General features: G+C 38.8%; 2 protein-coding genes and 1 non-coding gene across 4 annotated transcripts in view; all 3 read right to left on the bottom strand.

Moving 5' to 3' along the window:
* MRPL52 (mitochondrial ribosomal protein L52) overlaps positions 1-23,519 on the bottom strand; it is a 150,409-nt gene that overhangs the window by 73,085 nt on the left and 53,805 nt on the right. The window lies entirely within an intron of this gene.
* Positions 1-23,519, bottom strand: part of OXA1L (OXA1L mitochondrial inner membrane protein) — a 90,940-nt gene that overhangs the window by 13,617 nt on the left and 53,804 nt on the right. The gene's annotated exons all lie outside the window — the stretch shown is intronic.
* On the bottom strand, positions 9,397-9,500 carry LOC138169676 (U6 spliceosomal RNA). The gene has a single exon (XR_011170428.1). It is a non-coding gene; the product is annotated as a U6 spliceosomal RNA (small nuclear RNA).

Here is a 23,519-nt window from a genome sequence, read left to right as displayed (position 1 = left end):
TAACTGCTTAAACACCTTAGTGGATTTGAGAGTTTTGCAGCCTGGATTAAGATTAAGGGCAAACAGCACTTTACCCCTCTCTCCTTCCTGGAGGGTGATAGATGTATTATTCTAGTAGAAGTTGATTTCATCCCTTTAGAGGATAAGCATAACTGAAGCTAGTGTGAAATGATTCAACATAATTCAGCTGTGTAGGCAAATTAGTATCACAGTCATCTAAACTGAAATAGATCATACAGTGAAATGTTAGACTAGAAAATAATGTAGCTAAAGAGAAGTGAGGAATCAGGATGTAAAATGAAAGGTTAGTTTCAAAATTGATAAGCTTTAATTAAAGTCTGCTGCAGGGATATAAAAGGAAAAGGAAGGGGGAAAGTTTAAGAAGAGGTTTGAGAAGGGTTTGATTCCATTGAGATAAGAAAGATTGGAGAAACTTTTAGAGAAATTGCCTGTTAGCTTTTTCAGGTAGACAGTACTCTGTTCTTGAAAGACCATTCCAAGAGTGTATCCCAATCCTTGAGCTCAAAAGGTCTGGGGAATGGGAATGTGCAGGAAATCCTTCCCTATCCTTCACCTTGAGCTTCTGCAGAGTGAAGAATGTTTAATGTTTTGTGAAAGAAGAAAGAAAGAACTATACATTCAGCCTTTCTTTCATTTTCCTCCCCAGCTGAACATAGTCAAAAAGTCCTTTTTGCTGTCCTTAGAATTAGTTGCCAGCTTCAATAAGTAGGTTTTTATTTTATTCACACTTCTTAACTGAGACTTTAGCTTAGAGCTAAGTGTTCATTTTTCCCTGACAAAAAGAAAGGCTCAACAAAAAAACCTAATGTTTCATAATATTTTGTACCATGTAGATGGAACACATTGTTCTTTTCCAATAACAATGACCAAAAAAAATCACATTTATATAGCATTTTAAAAGGTTACAAAGCACTCATAACAACAGCTCTGGGAACTAGGTGGTACAAATTTTATCTTCCTTTTACAGATGAGGAGGTTCATAAAGGTAAAGTTGCCCAGGGCCACACATCCAGTAAGTGTGAGAGCAGGGTTCAAATCCAAGTCTTCTGAATCTGGGTCTAGTAGTCTTCCCATGGTAATAGTGGAGTTCAGGCTTTGAGGGAATAGCTCAAATCTCATGCTCACCTGTAACAATGGTGCCATTATCCCTACAGGTATTTATCTGAATGGCATTTTCCCCTCAAGAGGTCTGGTACTAAATCTATTTTTAGTTGCCATGCAGTTGGTATCTCCAACAAGTTAGTTTATTTGAAATAGTGGAATTCTGAAAAAAAAAATAGCTCATGTTATTCTGAATATCTCTTCAAGGTGAAAATTAAAAGCATGTAACTTTGTTAAGCTTGGCTCTATATTATAATATTTCCAGGGGCTTTGGATTATTTTTCAGATGATTTAATTTTTGAATACCTTAAAAGTACTAGATTTTAAATTAAGTGAGGTTTAGTAAATTTTTTTTTTGTTGCTTTTTGGAGAGCAATTGGGTTAAGTAACTTGCCCAAGGTCACACGGCTAGTTTGTATGTATGTGTATGTTAAGTGTCTGAGGCCAGATCCGAACTCAGGTCCTCCTGACTCCAGGGCCAGACGCTCTACTCCTAGCTGCCCAATTGTAGCAACTTACATGAAGAGATTTTGTAGCCCTTTTAAACTGCAAATTATTCTGATCTCTTAGTTGCCTGTCTTCCAAATACTCCATAGATGGTAGATCATAAATTTTTATAACTGGAAGAGACCATTGAGATTTTGGCCTTTGTTCTAGAGAATTCCTTCTCAAGTATAGCTTAAACTAACTAGAAGACCTCTGGTGCCCCACCCACCTCCGAGATTCTATTATTCTGTGATAATAATTCTCAGTGTCCTGTGTTAGGAAGTAATTTGCCTTACTGTTTAAACCAGGGGTGGGGAACTTTCAACCTTGAAGCCACATGTGGCCCTCTAGGTCCTCAAGTGTGGCCTTTTGACTGACTCTAAACTTCACAGAAAAAATCCCTTTAATAAAAACATTTGTTCTATAAAACTTGTATTCAGTCAAAAGGCCACACCCATTGACCTAGAAGGCCACATGTGGCTTCCAGGCTGACTGGAACTCTTCCTCTATCTCTCCCCTCCACTTAGGCTTCTCTTTTTTTCCTATGGTAGAGTACCTCTGACCCTTGCTCTGTATCTTATAAATTATGGTGACCATATTTTTTCCTAAGTCAAAAATTGGGGCCCGAAGGATTTTTTCACAGTCTCTCTGACTTCATTACTGAAGCTAGTCAACCTTGAAATGAGACTTGTGTTGAGAAATCCCAGGTCACCTTACATATGGTGGTCCTTCATTGTTACCTCCATCAGGTTGAGCTAGCCTAGCTTGGAAAAACTCCAGATTGAGGTTTTAATGTGTGAACTTATTCTTATTGGGGTTGTAAAAAGAACACTAGAGCTGGAATCAACAGATACCTAGATTTGAATCCTTCTTCTAACACTTATTAATTGTGTTATCACGGACTTAACCAATCTGTGCTTCAGTTCTCACATCTGTAAAAACAGAAATTGTAAGATTATAGCTTTGTAGCTGGAAGACATCTTTTTTTTTTTTTTGTTCAGTCATGATATATCTTTCACTAGCTTGTTTTACAGATGAGACAACTGAGGCAAATAGGGTTAAGTGACTTGCCCAGGGTCATGCAACTAGTAAGTATCTGAGGCCATATTTGAGCTCAGGAAGAGGAGTCTTCCTGACTACAAGACCAAGTACTCCATACACTTTGATACTTAGCTGCCCCAAAGAAATTCTAGAAAGGCAAATAAATATCCAGTTCCCTAAGACCCAAAGTTATTACCAGGGTGAAATGATGGGGTATGACCATAGGGTGGTAACAGAGGACTGGGTAATGGTTCAGTACTTTTGTGGGTGTGTTTGGGTTCCCCACATATATGCATACTAGAGATATCCTCGCCCCAGTCTTCTCATAGCCTTAAACTTATTCAGTAATAACTTGTAACACATGGATGATTGGCTTTCTAACCTTTCTGGGGGTTGGGGATTTCCCATGATCTCTTGGAATCCAGAAATCACTGAATGAGATTCCTCAACCTCTCAGCTTGTATACCTTTGTAGATCTGGCTTTTTTTTTTGAGGAGGGAAGACAGGTGACTTGCCCAAGGTCACATAGCTGGTTAAGTGTCAAGTGTATGAAGTCAGATTTTATTTCAGGTCCTCCTAACTTCAGGACCAGTGTTCTATTCACTGCACCACCTAACTGGCCCCATCTGGCTTTTTAAAGAAATCTATTTGGGAGGTCTAAGACAAAGGAGAAGGATTTGTGCCTGTGATGATGAACATTGCATTTTCCATCAAGAATTGGGGACCCACATACCAGTCTTAGTTCCACAGTAGGGATTTTTGTCCAGGATTCAGATAGTATAAAATATTATTATCTAGTAAAGAATTCGATCATTAGCTTAATTTTTCCTTGTATGGACATCCAAGTTCAGAAGATGGCAGAGAATTAATTACTCTCATGGGTTAGAACGTGGCTTTATGGTCATAGATGAGAATATTGAGGATGAGAACTTTCAGATAGGAGTAAAAGTTGACAGACAAGAACTTAGAATTACGTAACTGTAGGAGTCTTGTGATGGTGGCTGCTTACTTTTTTTTTTTTGGAGGGCAATTGGGGTTAAGTGACTTGCCCAAAGTCACACAGCTAGTAAGTATGTTAAGTATCTGAGGCTGAATTTGAACTCAGGTCCTCCTGACTCCAGGGCCAGTGCTCTATTCACTGCGCCACCTAGCTGCCCCATGGTGGCTGCTTACTACAGGTTCCAAAGACTATAGTTGTCTCTAAGGTGCTGTTCTATATCAGCAAAGATTTCTGTTATTTTGGACACAGGTGAAGATAAACAAAAGGAGCTGGCAGGAAACAAAATTGTGAAGCCAAGAGTTTGTTGTAGTCTCCAGGCTCTCCTTTTTAGGACCTTTTTACTACTTGATAGCATCCCTTCCTCCTCCTCCATCTATTTAATTTATACTCTTTTTTTTTTTCCAATCTCATCCCTCAGTCAGAACATGAAAGGATCTGATGTCATTTGTACTTTCATTGATGTTCACATCAACATTCATATCAACATGTAAATTCTCACAGGTATTTGCTTTTTAAAAAGCCTTTTATTTCTAATTGTGGGATGAAAAGCTTTGGCTTTTGTTAAAGGAATTTCAAGCAAGCTGTGAAGTGTTGTGCTGCTTTTTTTGTTGTTGTTGTGATAGAGGGGTATTGTCTTTCTTGCCCTTGAAATAATAATAAGCCTAAATGTAAGCTTGATTTAGTGGATTTATAGTGCCCAAAGAAGGGTACCTAGAGTAGGCTCCCTGCCTTTTTTTTTTCCTCCTTCTATTCTTTAAGAATAGCCCCTTCACTCTTATTCCTCTGCTCCAAGACTTAGAGCCAAGATAGATAAAACAGAAAAAACAAAGGATAAATCCTTCATGTTTTTGCTTATAGTCTTCATTATTTGTTATGGCTAAGTCCAAAAGTCATCACTTGGTAGCAAGCTATCTAGTTGTGAATTTCAAGGGTCTTATCAACGCTGGTCCTTGAATGTTAGATATGTGGTCCATAACCATCCTGTGCTTAAAGCCTTCCTTGCTTGGTTGGACCTACTAGAGTATTCATTTCATTTGCATGGCCTTTGAGAATCTAGGGTCTCCTCTATACCTTGATGAGGCATCAGAGTAGGAGGTTAAGGAAAGTTTTTCAAGGAAGATTTGAAAATTATGCTCTGTGTATATGACTGTCTACCAGATATCATAAGATTTAGAGTTGACAGGGCCCTTACAGATTATTGCCTTCAACCACATCATTTAAAGATTAAGTGGTTTGCCCAAAGTCACACAAGTTTTGTGCCTTTACTGTAACACTAATGATTTGGCATCCCAAAATAAATACCAAGTGCCGTGGAGAATAGAATTTTTTTTTTTGACATTTCTGATGTCTCATTATGGTGTAGAATAGATTCTTTCTGATCTAAGATTTCTCATGCTAACCTTGGACTATGATAGGCTTTTTGGGCTAGGTACTAGGTCAGCAGCCTTGTAGCCCTAAATGAGAAATAATGACTTCGTTTCAGAAAACTGAACAAGCTGAATATATTGAAGTTAGCCCACCTAGACTCTCTGGCTAAGATCATGAGTCTTCCAATCCTAGTTTTACTCTCAATCAGGAAATTTCCTTATGGTGCTCTACCCCCATGTTGCTATTTAGGCACTTAGAGATCTCTCCTTTTCTCTACCTGAGGGAAAAACCAAAGGAAAAAAAATAGGTATAGTGTTCTCATCATCAGAAGATCAGAATTCAATCATCAAACTATCCCATCTAAAATTCACAAAATTAACTGATCAATAGCTATGTATTTAAGAACCTACTTAATTCTTAGCATTGTGCTAGTTACCAAGGATACAAATAGAAAAAGTGTGACAGTCCCTGCTCTGAAAGAGCTTATAGTCTACAAGAAGATTTAATAAGTATAAGATGCATAGATGTAACCCATCACCAGCCTCCTGTCCCCCAAGAACCGTCATCTCACAAGGACCAAGTTGAATTTTTAGGTTTTGATTTTCAAGACGATTAGTTTCTTTCTACAGCTCATTGCCTCCACCTAGAATTAATTCAGATAAATCTCCAAAACAAAGTTTAAGCTTGGTTCATGAGTAATAAGGCCCCCAACTTTCTCAGTATTTGGTATAGATATTGGGTATGGGACCCAATATCTGAGCACATGATACTCAGAACTCATGGGAGCCCAGGAACAAATACAGAATAACCCATAAAACTTCCTTTGGAAGAGTTCTTAATTTGGGGATGCTCTTCTGGTAATCCTCGGTCATTCTGGTGAATCCTTCTTTCACAAAGAGTTTTAGACACTTTCCCATGGCTTCTGGTTTACACTACACCAGGGCAGTCAAACATACTCTGGGGACCTGCTGCACAAGTATTCCTCCTTCCACAGAACCTGTACTGTCCAAGTTCCTTGCTGATTTTGATCTCCAAATAGGAAGTGGCCCAGGAACTCTTTTTCAAAGGAGCACACTTCATCAGGTTAAACAAACAAACAAAAGGGTGAAATAAAACCCCTTTCCATTAATTATAGCTGTGTTAGTTTGTGTATTCTTTATGTGTTCTCATGATGAGTATTTTTCCTGACATTTTTGTCTTGTTTCCTTTATAGTATTTTAAACTTCCTGACATCAGGGACCATAAATTCTATTTCTTTTTAAGATTCATCTCCATTCATCTGTTTTCCCCCAACTAATGCATTAAGTGAGTCATACCTGTTTGGTTGACAGGTTGACAATCAGCTGACAGACTGATCAAAGTGATTTTCAATGCATAGAGCGGGCACAAATTCTACTTAGTGGGCCATTAATTAAATATGCCACTACTCTGGTAGCTGCATCAGTAGCAGTAATGAATGAAAAAATCATTTTGAGCAAGATTTCTTTGCCTCAAAGGCTTGGAAGGGTTAAAGGAGGGGAACAAGTAGAAACAGCAGACTTTAATACTGATCTTGCTTTTTTTCCTTTCTTTTCCAATGAATGCTACTAAAAAGAGGGCTTGGCAAGATAGCCAGTGTGCATATTGGTGTCTGGCTCCAGGTCCTTATCTGTGACCTAGATTTGTTTGAACTGAAATTTCCTCAGTGAAGTCTGTGTAGATGACCTGGGTTCACAATTACTGTTAAAAAAAAACCCCACAAAACCCCACAATACATTTAGTTGAAGTTAATCAGAGTAACCTGCAATGTCTAGGCTTGCCACGTGGTATAGGAAGATTTCTGTTTTTATCAGACTGTATAGCTTTTCATGTGCTGTAGTCATGACAGAACCTAGGGGGGAACAGGGTATTGAGTATTTATATGACAGATCTTTTTAGTCCTGTTTATATATTCACACAAATTGGAAATCATCAGGAATGATAGGCCTACATTAAGTCTTTAATCTCTAAAACTAGTGACTAAATAGAAGAATTTTTTCTTTTTGCTTTTTGGAGGGCAATTGGAGTTAAGTGACTTGCCCAAGGTGACATGGCTAGTTTTTGTGTTAAGAGTCTGAGGCTGGATTTGAACTCAGGTCCTCCAGGACTCCAGGTCCTGTGCCACCTAGCCGCCCCCAGAAGAATTTCTTTAGGCTTAATCTATCCATGCAAAAGAAAAAAGTGATAAATATCCAGATAATCGAAACCCCCAAATTCCCTTTGTCTTAAATATCAATGCATCAAAAATAAGCATTTTATTAAGCACCTGCTTTATCCAAGATGCTATGCTAATCCCTGGGTATACAAAGATGAAAATGAAATAGTTCCTGTCCTCAAGGAGAATGCATTTTATAAGGGGAGATAATATGGATACAGATATGCTCTTACCTTTCCTCCTACAGCCCGGATGCTACATTTGCCTTTCAGGGTGCTAGGGTACCCTAAGCAATTTGTGGGGTGTCTTTTCTCCATTTCCATTTGCTTGAGCCACCACTGGGTATGTTAGGGGCCAATGGTCAGGTCCAGTTCCATTTAACCACTTACAATTGGTTAGCTTTACACAGTTACATTTACCTCAAAGATATGTCAAGAACAAATTTTCATACTCTTGCCTTTATCACCTCAGTCTCTGAGGAGGTAGAAGGCTAAACCTAGTTCAGTTGCTATAGAGGCTTGGTCCCACCAAGTTTATGCCCAGATGTAGCATGACTTCCAAATAAGTGTGTGTCAGCTGCTGCTGGCCTGGGTTTTAATTTTTACTCCCAAAGGTTACTCCTTGCTCCCTGTTGGGGCACTGATATGGTGCTGGTTGCAAACTTGCAGGTTCTGGCACACAGGCTTGCTGAGTTGCTTTCTAGATCCTTTGAACTCAAAAGGTTGGGGAAGTCCTTATCCTTTCACTTAGAAGGGGAAAAGAACAAATGCAGAGGCCAAGGACCAAGATCTTCTTTGGGGCTAGATGGCCTCAGAGGGAAGAAGGCCCTTACTGAATTGTCTCCCATTAGATGCCTAGAGAAAGTCACCAAATGAGACCAAGAGAGAAAGTAGCTGGTGCCCATAGGCCTTTTTGAGTGGTTCTACAGCTAATCAAAAAGCTTCTTCAATACATAGTTGGCAAACTAGGGTCAATTATAGAAGATCAACATATGCTTCACAATTTCCCAAAGGAATTTTTATTCCTCATCATCATGACTCTCCCAAAGCAAACTCCCTATCCTCCTCCATATGGAGAAAGTGCATCAGCCAAGCAAGACGATTGATGGAATCTGTGCATGTGTCAGATCCCAGTTATATTCCCATATAAGTAAAATATAAACAGAATAAATACAGCATATACAAAATATTTTGGGGGAGGCTATCTGGGAGGTATCAGGAAAGGCCTCATGTAGAAAGTGCTGCTGGAGTTGATATTTGAAAGAAAGGAAGAATTCTGAAAGGTGAAAAGGGGGTGAATTTCAGGTATGGGGAACCTGCAGCCTGTACAAAGCTTTGGAGATGAGAGGTGCAACTCTTGTGTGATGAACGGCAAAAAGTCCAGTTTGGTTGTTTTCTAGGGTGAGTGAAGGGGAATAATGTCCAATAAAGTTGGAAAGGTAGATTGGCATCAAGTTGTGAAGGGTTTTAAATGCTAAAAGAAATGGAGTTTTTATTTGATCCTAGAGGTAATTGGAAGCTGCTAGAGTTTATTGAGCAGGAGAGTGATGTGCTCAGAGCTGTGTTTTAGGAAAATCACTTTGGCAGCTACAAGAAAATCACTTTGGCAGTTACACAGATGATGGATTGTGGAGGGGAGACACTTGAGACAAGGAGACCAATTGGGAGGTTAGGAGACTATTATAATAGCCAAACTATTGCAAGTATCTGAATATTATAGTTGAAATCCAGGTGGTTTGTTTTTTTTTGGAGCCTTGAATTATCTGGAATTTTTCCTCTATACTTTCCTTTTATTTTATTTATTCATTTTTTTTTTAAAGCAGTTGGGATTAAGTAACTTGCCCAAGGTTACACGGCCATTTTTTTTGTGTGGGTGTTAACTATCTGAGGCCAGAACTGATCCTGGGTCCCGATTTACTCACTGAGCCACCTAGCTGCCCCTATACTTTCCTTTTAATGGGTAAATACAATTTCTGTGGGAGAAGAGATTGGTTGAAACAATTTTTATTGGTGATATTAACTTGAATTTTATTTCCATCTTATCACATATTGGAAAATATTTTATTCAGCAGGCCTTATTCTCTTCTTAAGTGAAAATGTAATTTAATCTTAGTAGGACTGGTTGTTGAAAACCAGAATTCTTTACTTTGACTTGAGTTACATGATTCATGATTCAAGAAACAAAGGAGGAGGGGAAAAACGCCTTAAAAAATATGCAATGCTTAACAGGTTTGTATGTCATCCTTGCACAGGGACCATGTTGATCTTCTCCATATCATCTAATTTCAATAAATGGGCTGGTGAAGCAAGCATCAGAAAGTACATTGTGGTAAAGGCTCTTACTGAGAGAGAAGTGAAGACTTGGAAAAAAAAAAATCACCCTATCCTCACCAATAGTGAATTTCTGCTTATATTGTGAAAAGTTGTAGTTGTCAGCTTGAAATTCCTGTTGTTTTCATGGTCCCAATTTATTTTCTTTTTTAAATTTGTTTTGAAATTCTTTTTTTTTAAATTGATTTGTTTATTTACTTTTAGGTTATAATATTCAGCTCCACAGTCCCTTGAGTTTCAAATTTTCTCCCCTTCCCTCTCCCCCCCTTCCCTGCATGGCTGCATGCCCTCAAATATAGGATCTACAAATCTTCACATTAATCATTAGTCAGGTTGTAAAGAAGGATTATAACTGATGGAATGATCAGTGGGAAAGAGGAAACAAAACAAAACAAGAAAAAAAAAACCACAGCAAGTAGTTTGTTTCAATCTGCACTCAGACTCCTCATCTCTTTCTCCGGATGTGGGTATCTCTTTCAGTCATGAGTCTTTTGGAGTTGTCTTATATTGCTGAGAGGAGCCCAGTCTATTGAAGTTAGTCGTCACATATATGTTTTGTCTGTGATTGTGTATAGATTTCTCCTGGTTCTGCCCTTCTCGTTCAGCATCAGTTTATATAAGTCTCTCCAGGTTATTATGAAGTCCGTCTGCTTCTCATTTCTTATAGCACAGTAGTATTCCATTACATTCATATACCACAGCTTGTTCAGCCATTCCCCAATTGGTGGGCATCCCCTTAATTTCCAATTCTTTGCCATCACAAAAAGAGCCGCTATAAATATTTTTGTACATATGATGGTCCCAATTTCCTTAGTCAACAGAAGAGATAATTGAGGGTGTGAATGGATAATATTCAGTTATAGGGATTATCTGTTCACAAGGGGATGTATTCAAGAAAGGGCTTTGTTCTGAACCCTTTATGGAAAGAATCCTCAGCAAAAGGATTTTGGGGCTATTTTCCTGGAAATTTTAACTGCATTCTATGCTGTTGTTTTGAACAGAATCTGAACATTTCTTAGCGGGACCTTGTGATAAGTGGAGCATATCTGCAAACAGAAGCCTTGACTTGTGATACCTTTGCCATCACCTGAGGACCAAAAGAAGGGAAAAGTTCTCTGTAGTTAATAAGTGTCAGAGCTAGTCTACAAAACCTGTACTGTTTACCCTACAAGACTGTAGTAGCAAATGAGACAGTGTAAGTGAAATATTATGTAATCCTCAAACCTTACATAAATTTCAGTTATTATTATCTGTAGTCAACACTATCTTTACATCTGAACCCAGGTTATGTTCAAAGCAATTCAACAAGCATTGAGTCCACAGATTTCTAGAAAAGTGTCAAACTGTTTTCCTCTCTGGGCTTCATGTCTATTTCCCTTCGGCTTCAGATTTGAGATTGTTGTGGCAATTTTCTGCTTGAACTAGCTCAGCTGGAGTCCCTCTGGACTCTGTGGAGAAGAAACTTCTGACTAGGCCTTCTCTTGTTTATGGGCATTTAACCTTACTCATTACCCCTCCCCTACCCCGGTTCTTGAGTCTATGCCCATTAGCACATTTTGGATCAGGGTGTAGTGGAAATGGTAACTGACAAGGAGTCAAGAGACCTGAATTTTTGGTTTGACTTTGATACTGTGTGACCTTGGACAATTTACTTTGCTTTCTAGGCCAAAATCCTCTTTTTTGAAAAATAAAGGGGTTGGACTAGATGTTCTTTAAGGTAACTTTTATGACTCTCCCTTTCTTCTGGTTTTCTCTTTTTATTTCCTATTTTCCTTATTCTTAAGAAAAATTTAGGAAAGTTGTTTTTATAGTCTTTGAACAAACAGCCTATATTCTTACTAGTTCTTCTTTGACTATATAATTTCATTTTTAAAATCCCCTAATTGCACCCATAATGCCAACATCCCTTCTTTCTCCCAAGTATTAGTCTACAATCCAGCTCAGAGATTCCCTCCAGCATTTAATGAGCTAACATATCTCTCTTCTCAGAGATACATATCAATACGTGAAAAAAATACCTCATTCTGGGAAGTTCCTCTTTATCTTTCCTTAAAAAGTTTTAAATACTAAAGATCTCACATTTATCACATCTCCCACATTCTACTATGTGGGAGTTCCAGTCAATTTTGTTATCTGTAGTGCTGGTCTTTATAGCTTTTTCATTGGTGTTTTCACACAAATACACACACACACACACTCAATTCTATAGGCCATATGATTTAGAATTGAGGAGGAGAATCTACACAGGGGTTGGGGAGGTTCCTGGTGTGATTTTTGAGGAAATAGTATTTTTCTTCAATGGTTCAGGGTGACTATAAGTAGTCTGTTTCCCTATGTTTCCAATTTTGGGGTCATAGAATCTTAGAATTTCAGAGCTGGAAAGAACATGGGAGGGTTGGATTAAAGATACCTCTTTAGAACATCCCTGACAATCAGTCATCTCTTCTCTGCTTGAACACCCCCAATGATAAGGGACTCGCTGCCTCTTTAGGCAGCCCATCAACTTCAAATTCCACTCAGTGCAACCAGTTCTACACTTTGGGACTGAAGCAAAACAAGCCTAATTCTAATCCCTCCTTCCACATAACAACACTGATGATCAGGCTATACTTCTCAGGAAGCTCCATGAGGTACCAAGCCCTCAGAGAAGAAAGTGGTCTTTAGGAATTTGAAGAGCCTTCAATGGCTCATCATTTCCCTTGCATTCTACATTTTCAGTAGATGATCTTCCCTCTGCCTGGCATTTAAATCCTTTGCCAATATGTTTTTCGCTTCCCTTCTCGATTCTGTTTCCTTGTGTTTCCCAAGATTCATTACAATTATACTACCTATTAGTTATTTCCTGGATGTGATATACCATTGCCCCTCTTAGGGCCTTTTAGGACTGGCTGTCCCTAATCCCTGGATATGTTCTCTCTTTGCCCATGTTCACAGAGCAGCTCAGCTGCTATTTAGCATCTGACAGTCTTCCTGTTTAGTATGCTCTTTCTGGAAATTAAAATTCTGAAAGTTTGTATATTTCTTGTTCTCCCAGTAAGCTTCTTGAAGGCACAGACAAAAAAAGTCAAAGTAAAGTAAGGCAGCAAGTATTTTTAAAGCATTTTCTATGTGCCAGACACTGTACATACAAGCAAAAGGAAAGACAGGCCCTGAACTCAAGGAGCTTACATTCTCACGAAGGAAGACAACACACAAAAGAACTGAAAAGGGTGGTGTGCCGGGGGGGAATGAAGATGATCATGCTGGGTCATGGTTCTGATTTCTGGGAAGTCAGGAGAAGAGTCAGAACTGAAGCTTGGCCAACAAAAGCAAACATTGCTTGCATTTATGTGTTTGTTTTAAGCCATATCAATATGTGTGTATAGGGAATTACTGACAATGAAACTCCTCCATCCCTGCAAATCCGCACAAGCTATGACCTTAAAAGTCCTAGAGAGTTGCCTGGGGCATGGAGAGGTTAAGGGACTTGTCCAGGGTCACACAGCCAGTAGGTTCCAGAGGTGTGGGACTTGAACTCAGATCTTGTTTCTGAGGCAACTTTCTATCCTCATGTCACTGCTCTAGCTTGCACACAATAGGGACTTAAATGTTTGTTGAATGAGACTTGTCCTCTCTGCCCATCAGCATCTTGTGTTCATTTAGAATCCCACTCTTCCTGGTTGGCTCTCTCATAAAACCAGAAAGTACAATAATATAGACAGGTAAGCATGAAATTCCTGAGATGACCCTTTAAGTGTAAATAACAGACCACCATCCGAGAGATAGTCAAGCTGAAGCCATCTAATGGAGCAGTTAGGGAGTTTAAGGGAGCTCTGTTTCAAGCTATTAATCAGAAGGCTATGGGAATGAACACCTGAATTAGGGCTTAATTAAATAAGCTCTGCTTAATTAAAAGGCTCCCAAATGCACAGCAGGCTTACCTGTCCTCCCAGACAAGCTCTCACTCCCCACACAGGGCAGTTTGGGGAATGCAGCTTTAATCTGTGGTGGAAAATACAGGGAGATTTGGGATTTAGCTGATGCTTCTGCAGGTCTCTGAGATTAGGTTTGTATTGCAGACACGGTATCAGGGACAGAAGTAATGAAGAAAAGCCTTTAAGGAGTTTATCATTAGTTATTCACTTGGGTTCAGTCATGCAGTTACAGCTTTAGTCTGCATGGAATTCAAGGTAGAAAGGAATTATAGAAGAGAATCAAAATGATTTTATTACAATGTTAACCATATCACTATCCTCAAAGACCACTGCTATCGCCTACACACCCAAAGTATGTGAATTTATAGCATGTCTTAAAGCCAGATATAGCATGATATAGAAGAAAGACACTTTTCTGTAATTTAGATTTGTGTTCCAGTCTCATCTCCTCTTGCTAGCTGTGTGGCCTTAGGTAAGTCATTTGATTTCTATGGGTGTCAGCTTCATCATCTCCAAGGCCCTTTCCAGCTTGAAAATTCAATGATTCATAAAATCCTTTTGTAGTTATAAATATTTAACTTAATTTGTGGGTATAATAAAATCTTTAATTTTTTTGGTGGTAGGACTTATCTTGTTTGACAATGGATAAAGATAATTTTGGTTCTGCTAATCACAGGACACAGTTTAGTTTCTCATTTTCATAAGTCCCAGGATCTGGAATAATATGTTGCATATTGCAGTTGTTCAAATATTTAAATACTTTGATGGTACTCATGCTAAAGTTTAAAAAAATTTGCTTTTGTGTTCTTTTTTAATGGATAATTCCTAAGATATTTGAAACTGATATTGTTAAATTTCAAGGCAGCTAGGTGGTGGATAGAGCACTGGTCCTGGAATCAGGAAGACTTGAGTTCAAATTCAGTCTCAGACACTTAGTAGCTGTGTGACCCTGGGCAAGTCACTTAAACTCTGCTCAGTTTCCTCATCTATAAAATGAGGATAATAGCATTTACCTTTCAGAGTTATTTTGAGGATTGCTTAGCACAGTGCCTGGCTCATAGTAAGCACAATATAAATGTTAACTATTGTTATTATTTTGAAGACTTTTCATACTGTATATATATTTATCAGACTTGACCTCCTGCTCATAAACAAGGGATTGAAGATTAGCAAATTCACTAATTAGGGTCATACCTCTTTTTTTTTTTTGTCACTTCTGTGGTTCAAACTGAGATTTCCTTAATTTGTTAACTTATTACTGCATGTCATTAAGGAAGAATGTGTTTGAATTTCTACCACTCAATGTCAATTGTATAGGTCTGATATTTTCTTTCCTTGGGGATGCTTGTAAAGATTTTCACATATTATTGGTTCTCTGTAAGACTCAGTATGTTAGTCATGCTAACTGAATGCAACATAAACAAAATAAGATTCCAATTAATGAATTTGCTAATAGCTTTTCCATTATTTGGACATTAACCTGAGTGTCTGCTTTGGTCCTAACAGATAGACTCCTTAGTGTGTCATTTGCTTTAGTATTTAAGTGAAAATGTGCAGAAGTCTTCTCTGCTTCTAATCTTTCTGCTCATTTTTCAGTCCTTAATGGGTCTGGTTGGGCTGGCCCAGTCTGGATAAATAGTGTTTATATTCTGCCTGCTTTCAGTTATTTTCATTTCTTTTATAACTAAAACCCCATTGTCTTATCTGGGAAATCTAACCTTCCTTTATGTCACTTTTAAGAATGTTCCCTCCTCTGATCCATCTCTCTACTTATAACTTTTCTCTATTTTTGTATGCCTCCCCTGTTTCTTTTTATTGTAGAGACATTCTCCTACAAAGCAAAACCAAATACAGCAATCTCCAGCTCAATTTCCTCCTATTAAAAAAAATCCTAGGGGCAGCCAGGTGGCTCAGCGAGTAAGAGCACTGGCTCCAGTGTCGGGATGACCTGGAGATCAAATCTGGACTCAGATACTTAGCACCACACCCAGAAATAACTGGCTGTGTAACCTTGAGCAAGTTACTTAACCCCGATTGCTTTAAAAAAAAAATCCTAATGCAATGCATTCTTTTCCAATTTGTATTTATTTATGTCTTGTCCCCTGCTGTAGAGTGAGGGGAATAGGAAAAGTTTATAAGATTTTAGGATTATCAATCTAGAGCCAGAAAAGACTTTAAAAGCCCTTTACTTATGTCTCCTCATTTTACAGATGAAAAACCCGAATTCCTTCTTAACTGATCTCATGCAGCTAGGTGGTGTAGCTAGGAGTCAGAAGACCTAGGTTCAAATCTGGCCTCAGAGATTTCTTAGCTATGTGACCTTAGGTGTCACTTTACCTTTGCCTCAGTTTCCTCAACTGTAAAGAAAATAATAGCACTTACCTCCCAGGGTTGTTGAGAGAATCAAATGAGATAATATTTGTAAAGCACTCAGCTCAGTGTCCCACACATAACAGGAACTTAATAAAAGCCTTTCTCTTCTCCCCTTGCCCCTTAAACTGATGTCTTCTTCAAGGCAAAGTTCCAGGCCTAAGGAAGGGTGAGAGGGAAGTGATAGGGGAAGGGAAAAGAAAGTGGAAGAGTTGATTTGCTATTATGGAAATCTGGAAAGGGCCAAGGGAATATCATAATATGGTATGTACAGTAAACATTTATTAAGTACCTATTGTGTACAGGGCACTGTGCTAGGAGTACAAAATTTATATGGTTCCAGCCTTTAACGAGCATATAGTCTAGTAGGATATAGTACAATATCATATAATAAATGTTGTAGTGTCCCAAACTACAATGCTATGTCAGATCTGGTGGGCACATAGTCATCACTATGGGAGCTTCATGGAGGAACTCTGCATGGGAAAACAGTGAAAGGAGATGTGGATTTGGAACAAGATCACTGAATTCAAATCTTAGCCATGTTTCTACTTATGCAGATTTGCCAAGTTGTTCAACATCTTTGAGTCCCAGTAACCTCATCTGTAAAGTGGAGGGCTACCTTCCTTTCAACTCTACATCCTCTGAATTGGGTTTTAATTGTCCAGAATTCAACAGGCAAAGAAGGGAAGGGAGGGCATTCTAGGCGCAGTGAACAGTGTGATCAAAGGCACATAGCTATGAGAATACAGTGTGTGTTTTTAGGGGCAGAAAATAGTCCAGTGAAGTTAGAAAGTAGAGTATCTAGAGGGCAGTAATATGAGATGATGCTGGAAAGGCAAGGTGATACCAGATTATGGAAGGCCTTGAGTGAACAGGTAGAGGAGCTTGGGAAGCACTAAACGTTTTAAGCAGAGTAAAATGATTAGATCTTGGTGATATGATGGATTAGAAGGGAAAGAGACTGGAGATGGGAAGACTTGGGAGGAGGCTAATTGCAATAGTCCAGGTAGGTGGAAGTAAAGGTCTATAATGAGAATGGTGACAGCAGGAATGGAGAAGTGTGGTCAGATGCCAGGAATATTTCAGCGGTAGAATTTATAGGACTTGGCAACTGAATAAATGAGATGTGAGTCAAATATAATCTCATGGATATGAATGTGGGAGACTGAGAGAGAGTTGGCTATTGATCAAGGGAAATACATCATGAAATAGCATTGGGTCCCTGGTACTGAACTACATGTAAAAAGTCAAGTATTATGGCATGCCAACTCTTACCTAAGCATGTGCAGAAGGCTGAAAGGTATAATAGAGAGACGGGAGAACAGCATGGGTTGGGAGAAGATAAGGTCTGGTACCAATCCAGACTGAGGAAGATAGGTGGCATCATGCTGGGTCTGAAGTCAAGAAGACTCATCTTCCTGAATTCAAATCTGACTTCAGACTTCAGACTTACTAGCTGTGTGACCCGGGGCAAGTCACTTGACTCTATTTGCCTTGGTTTCCTCATCTGTAAAAATTATCTGGAAAAGTAAATGGCAAATCACTCCAGCATATTTGCCAAGAAAACCCCAAATGGGGTCTTTGAGAATCAGACATGACTGAAATAACTGAGTAACAATAACAAAAAACTAATCTAGTCTGTAGTCAGGGATTCTGATATTTGGCTAGACATTCATTTAATTTGGGAATGTGGTAGTTACTTTTTTTCATCACTTCTATAGTGTTGAGGTTTTTTTCTCCCTTTCTTTTCTGGCCTGAGACAATATGGTGGTAGCAATGGCCTTTAAGTTAAAGCATTTTTCACTATCATGATGGATTAGCTGAGAATCAGTCTTGTGTTGTGTTTATCTGGTTTACCCAGTCTGACAGTGAATGAAGGAGCAGAAGGAAGACAGGTATACCAGCAACACTACTGAAGCTATATAAATAAGTTAAATAACTTTGGAATTATCCCAGAAAAATCACAGAACTGTCAATATCCTTCAGTGATTCCACTCTGAGACATAAACTTCAAGAAACTCAAAGACAGAAGGAAAGGGTCAAAATATTATACCAAAATATTCATAGTAGCACTTTTTTAGTGTGTGATAGCCAAAAATAAAAAACAAAATGGGTACCTCCTGATTCTAGAGTGATTGCATAAATTGTGGTTATAGGATTGTAATGGAATATTTTTATATAAAAAAAATACAATGAATATGAACGTAGTAAGACTGGATTCAATCTTCCAAACTACAAGTGTACTAGCAAGACAAGGATCCAGAGTGTGGCTGACTACAGATCATGGTCAAGGTCCCAGGGGTACTCTATTCCCCAGCAGGGCAGTGAAGTTTTGTTAAATCTATCAGATTGAGTCTCTATCCAGTGTGCCTCCCATATTGTACCTGTGATTAGTACCACAATAGCATTTGGTCTGTTGATACCTCAACATATAACCAGTTAACATTAATTAGCTTTTATGAAGTGGTATTTACTGAGAAGATACAGCAATAATGGAAGTAGAAACATCCAGGACTAGGGGCACATTTTCCCCTCTGCCATCTCAGTTCTGGGGAGAATGGGCTCAAAATCAAAGTGACTGCTAGAAACACTCCTCCTACAACTTTGTTCAATTTGGGGTATGGCATAGCCAATAGAGGAGTCATTCCCTTGTTTGTATGACATGCTGTCCATCCAGTGCTGGGCTGAGTCAAGCAGGTTGCTTCCCAGGATTGGGTTCATCACAGGCTTAGTTCCTGGGCCTCTTCCTAGTCTTGTGGTAGCAGTTCCTACCTTTTGAAACTCAAGGGTTGCAGCCTAGTAGTACTATCTTCAATGCTTCTTCACCTAAGATCAGGAAAGAATAACAGCAGAGGAAGAAAATTCAGGGCCATTTGTTCATATGCCACGTATTGGCCCAGATTGGGAGATAAAGGACCAAGAACTCTCTTACCACACAAAACTTAATAGCATTTCTTTCATTTGTTGACACAAGGAAAAAGAGAGATTTGGACTGTTTGTACATTTTGTATGCACAGTTAGTTCTAGCTCAGCAAACAATTAAAAAGTTTTTCTTCACCGTGTAGTAAGTAGACTGGAAATAGTCACAGAATACCTGTTTGTGCTCTGAAGTAGAGGACAGGGCTCTCCCTTATACATGCTCAGAAGCAGGCTCCCCAAGCATCTATGTGAGTCTGTATTAGGCAAAGCAGATCACACATATTTGAAGTACTGGACCTCTCTTGGCCAGTCTCATTACTTGAAGCATTCAAGAAAAAAAATAGAGAAAGACTTGTATGAACTGATGCTGAGCAAAATAAAGAAAAAAAAGAGGACTAGGAAAGCAATATTTACAATGATTACAATGCAATAAATGAAAACAGCTTTAAAAAGTAGTTGAACCAGCAGGATTTTTGCACATGTTGTCCAATATGTCTTTGCTTAGTTGTTTTTTCTTTGTTATAAGGGAAACTTTGGTGTTGGAGATGTGTGACTTATTATAAAATGACTGGTGTAAAAAAGGCATCAATAAGAATTTCATTTATTTTTTCACTTACTTTTTAGCAAAAAAAGGGAACCAGAGAAATTCTCTCTCCCTCTTCCTATTTGCTAGTTTATTTCAGTTCAGTTTTGTACATACCTAGTAGACATACTGACTGTATGCAAAATTTTGTTACAGTTAGCACACCTTAGGCAATTTTGATAAAAAAGAGAATGACATTGAATTGAATGAGATAGGACAGTCCTTATTGAATCTCAGTCCTGAGAGGCTGAGACTCATGACCAAACTTTAAACAAGCACAGGGAAATCATAACTGGTCAGGAACTCATGCCTTGGGGGGGCAGAGTTCACTTTTAATTATTCTCCTTCCTTAATCACCTGTCAAAACTTGGGCAGGGAGTCACACTTACAACAGAGGTCTCATTAACTCAGTTCTCTCTGGAGAGGCTTCCTTTGCTGAGGCAGAGCCTGTAGTACAATCCAGGGGGTGACTGGAGGCCCGAGGATCAAAGATGCAGAAAGACTCTCATTTATCAGTGTCTTCCTCAAGTGGTTCTGCTTCTCTTACTTTGGTACTGACCTATAACCAACCTCGAGGCTAGGAGGGATTGGTTATTTAGGAGCCACTGAGGCTGGGCAACTGAGTGGGTTGAGCTGTGGCTCGAGTGTTAGAAAATCTAAGTTTTCATACCCATTTGATCACAGTCTCTCTCTGGAAGACTTTATTATGGAGGTGAAGTATGTGTGCATGTGTTCCTATATAGGGTCCAACTTCCCCATTTGTACAGAAGTATGAATAATCTCTGCCTCCATGGGTCATCTGATACATAATAGGACCATTTCATTGGTTTAATGACAGAAAGCAAAATGCCCTCGCCTTACCTTAGAGGACTTTACCTTGCTCTGCTTGTTTCTGCATCATGAGGTCCTATGGTACCCAACGGTAGATTGTGACCTTTGAGACTTGCAGCCTGTTTTGTAGGAAATCAACATTTGGCATGTCTCTCCACTGTGTCCCATTTTCCTCACTAAGAACAAGGTGCTGGCCATTGATGTCTGGAGATATTGTCAATAACTCTGTTACCTATCACATGACCTGTTTCAGCTCACATAAAGTTTCCCAGATCTTCTCGAAGGCACCCAGTATGTGAACATCAGCATAAATAAACATAACTGAAGTACTCAGGATACACTTTTTTGTAAAGTCAGTTCTCTAGCTCTGCTCCCCCGGACTCTTGGTTGCCTTCTGTGGTACAATTTGCATGATTTCAAGGATACTGCTGGAAGACTTGCCCTGAAATATCTTCTTCACTAACCTGCCTCCGGGTCTGAAACTCCCATCATCCCTTTGGTTAGGATTTGAATTGTAAATTTTCTGGAAATTCTGATGCCATAAGGGGCAAGAAAAGTTTAGAAGGAAAAGTGTTGAGAAAAGTAGAAATGGATATAATACTTATTTTTAGGTGCCTTTAAAAAAACAGTTCTAAAGACAGTTTGTTATTTCAATAAGATAAAATGTATAATATACAACTATGGTTTGTCTGTAAAACAAGATTTAGTATATTAAATTTAAAAGTATAGTTTTTTCAGAGGAGACAAATTTATTAAATTTATACTTAAAATATTTTTTTGTTACAAATTCAGGTAAAAGACATGGAACTTCCAAGAAATATTGCATTTTATTATTTCTACCAATTTTCTCAACCTGGTCGTATTCATACATGTGAGTTCTTCAAGGTCCTCTACAACCTAATTTTCCATTCTTTTCTTCCAATTTTCTTTTATATCCCAGCCAAATTGACTTGTTGGTCTTTGAACACATGCTTCATGTCTAACCAAACCTTTGCTCAGAGTGGTTCTTCTTCTACTTGAAATACCTTCTCCCCTCCATTTTTGCCTTTTGAAATATGACCCATCTCAAATGACTTCTCTTTCTTGAAATTAGTTTACATTTATATAGCACTATATGGTATAAAACCTTTCTTGATGTCCACAAACTGCTGGGATTTCTCCCTTTTGGGAACCCCTGTGGAATTTTATTCTTACTCCTCTCTTCTAATACTTATCTTCCTCTGCCTTATATTGTAATCATTTATATACTTGTCCTCATATACTGTGCTTCTTGAGGGAAGAGACTGGTTTACTTATTATTATATCTCCTATAGCACCAATAACAGTGCTTTGCTTTACTTAGCATTGGCCAGACCTTTCCAGGAGTGTTATATTCCATTTGGAAACATTCTAGTGAAACAAAATTATTATTTTTATGAATGTTTTGTCCTTCAGAGTGTCAACAATAATCATTTTTAGAAAAAGAGCTAAGAAAAAATGAAAGACCTTGTCCTTCTCCCAAAATTCTTTTTCTTACATGGAACTCTATCGAATCAGTCTAATTTTCTGAGCTATCACCATCAGTAGTTTTAGATCTTCAGATGATTCATTTTAATCGTTTTCTTGGCCTTGGAATTAGACCTACCCATGTTGAAACAATTTTCTCTGCCCCATCTTGTGTAAGTTTTAGTTTTTAAATTTTTTGACCTGGTGTATTTCTAAACAGAGATCAACTGGTTTTCCATGGTGCAGATGACTGAGGAACCAGAAGCAGGTGAGAAAAAAGCAGAATCAGAGAATGAGTTTCACCAAGACTTTGACATGTATTATAGGAGAGGGATGCTAGACAACATTTCAGACTGCATTTTTGTACCCACTGAAGTAATTATTCTATAACAAACGAAGCTAATTTATTTAGCCACACATTAGGTGCCTACAGTATTCAAAACACTTTGGAAGGATTGAGGAGGAGACTAAATCAATATAAAAATATAACAAAGACTAAAAAATATAAATATAGTCTCTCCAAACTTGACCCAGAGAATAGCTAAGAAAGTGAACCTCTTTCCCCCCTGCCTATAGGTATGGGATATCACATATTCTTTCAGATGTGATTGCTGTGTTTGATTTTGCAAACCTGCTTTTTTACCCTGTTTTTTTTAATCTCTTGCAAGGGATACATTCAGAAATGGAGGTGTTGTAAAAAAATCAAGAAAAATAAGGAAAAATGAAAAAGATTATAAATTCGTTAAAAAAAAACCCTACAAATCACACTCCCAACTTTTAAGCATTAACACTTTTTATAAGGCAAAATAATAGAGCAGTGGCACCAGGAAGGAGATATACTCTAGTTCTGTTTAGGTCACAAGTTAGTAATGTAACTTTGGGTAAGTTAATGAGCCTTTCTGCCAGAACATGATGTAATGGTGGAAATCAATGGATCCCTCTTGCTCTGATCTGTAGTACCCTAGGTCACTTCTTCTGGGCTGTGTTTATTCTGGATCAGTGCTGAGGGGTATGGTGACATTGGTTAGGAGGGCAGGGAAGGGCAGCAGTGCTGCATCAGTTTCTCCCCTTCTACTTTTCTGAACAGGTGACTTGTCTCTCCCCCCACCCTTCAATCTTCCTCCCCCCTCCCCTCCCCTTTCTTCTGCTCTTTCTCCTTTCCTCTTTCTCTCTCTTCCCTCTTGACTTCCCTTCCTCCTCCTCATCTGTCTCTCTCTGTGTCTCTGTCTCTCTTTCTCCATTCAGGTGAGCCTAAGTTGGGATCTTAAGACCCATGGCTACCCTGTTTCTTTGTGTTTCTTGGCATAAGCATAGAATGATCCAACAATGATCTTGAATGGACGTTTCCAGCCTGGGAAGCAACTTTGTGAATTCAGGATGTCAGGAACTTCTTGGTGCAACTCTGTTGGTGCCATGTTGTGATAGTAATGGCATTTAAAGATTCCCCTGTATTGGCTTGGTTTTTCAAATTGATTGTGTTAAAACCCAGAGCTTGTTAATCCTACCTGTGGGATGGACTTGTTGATGTGAAAAGAAAGTCCTGAACTGGGAGGAGCTGGTGACGTAGATTTGGAGAGACAAGAGAGAGGTGGAAGACCTTTTTTTTGGAAGCAGCACCTCGTGGAGAGAGAGAGACTAAGAGAATTGCTGGTGGCCGCTTTGAATTGCCCTGGACTTTTGAGACCTGCCCCCCTGAGCTGCCAAGGACTGAGGAGACATGGCTGTTTTGCTGGTACTTTGTCTGTTTTGATGTTGTTTTGCCAGATTTGTCCACTGGTGAAAGACAGTCCTGTTGTTGAAGAAGTCCTGGAACCTGGCTTTTGGTTTAGAAGCCCTGAGACTGTCCTGCAGACAGAGAGTGAATACTGTCCACTGGTGAAGGACAGTGCTGTTG

The sequence above is a fragment of the Petaurus breviceps genome, unplaced genomic scaffold, assembly GCF_028583685.1.
Source record: "Petaurus breviceps papuanus isolate PSGF00001 unplaced genomic scaffold, PetGlider_PUasm1.0 37, whole genome shotgun sequence".
NCBI lineage: Eukaryota > Metazoa > Chordata > Mammalia > Diprotodontia > Petauridae > Petaurus > Petaurus breviceps.
Note: the sequence above shows the minus strand (reverse complement) of the source record. Positions and strands in the feature narration are given on the sequence as shown.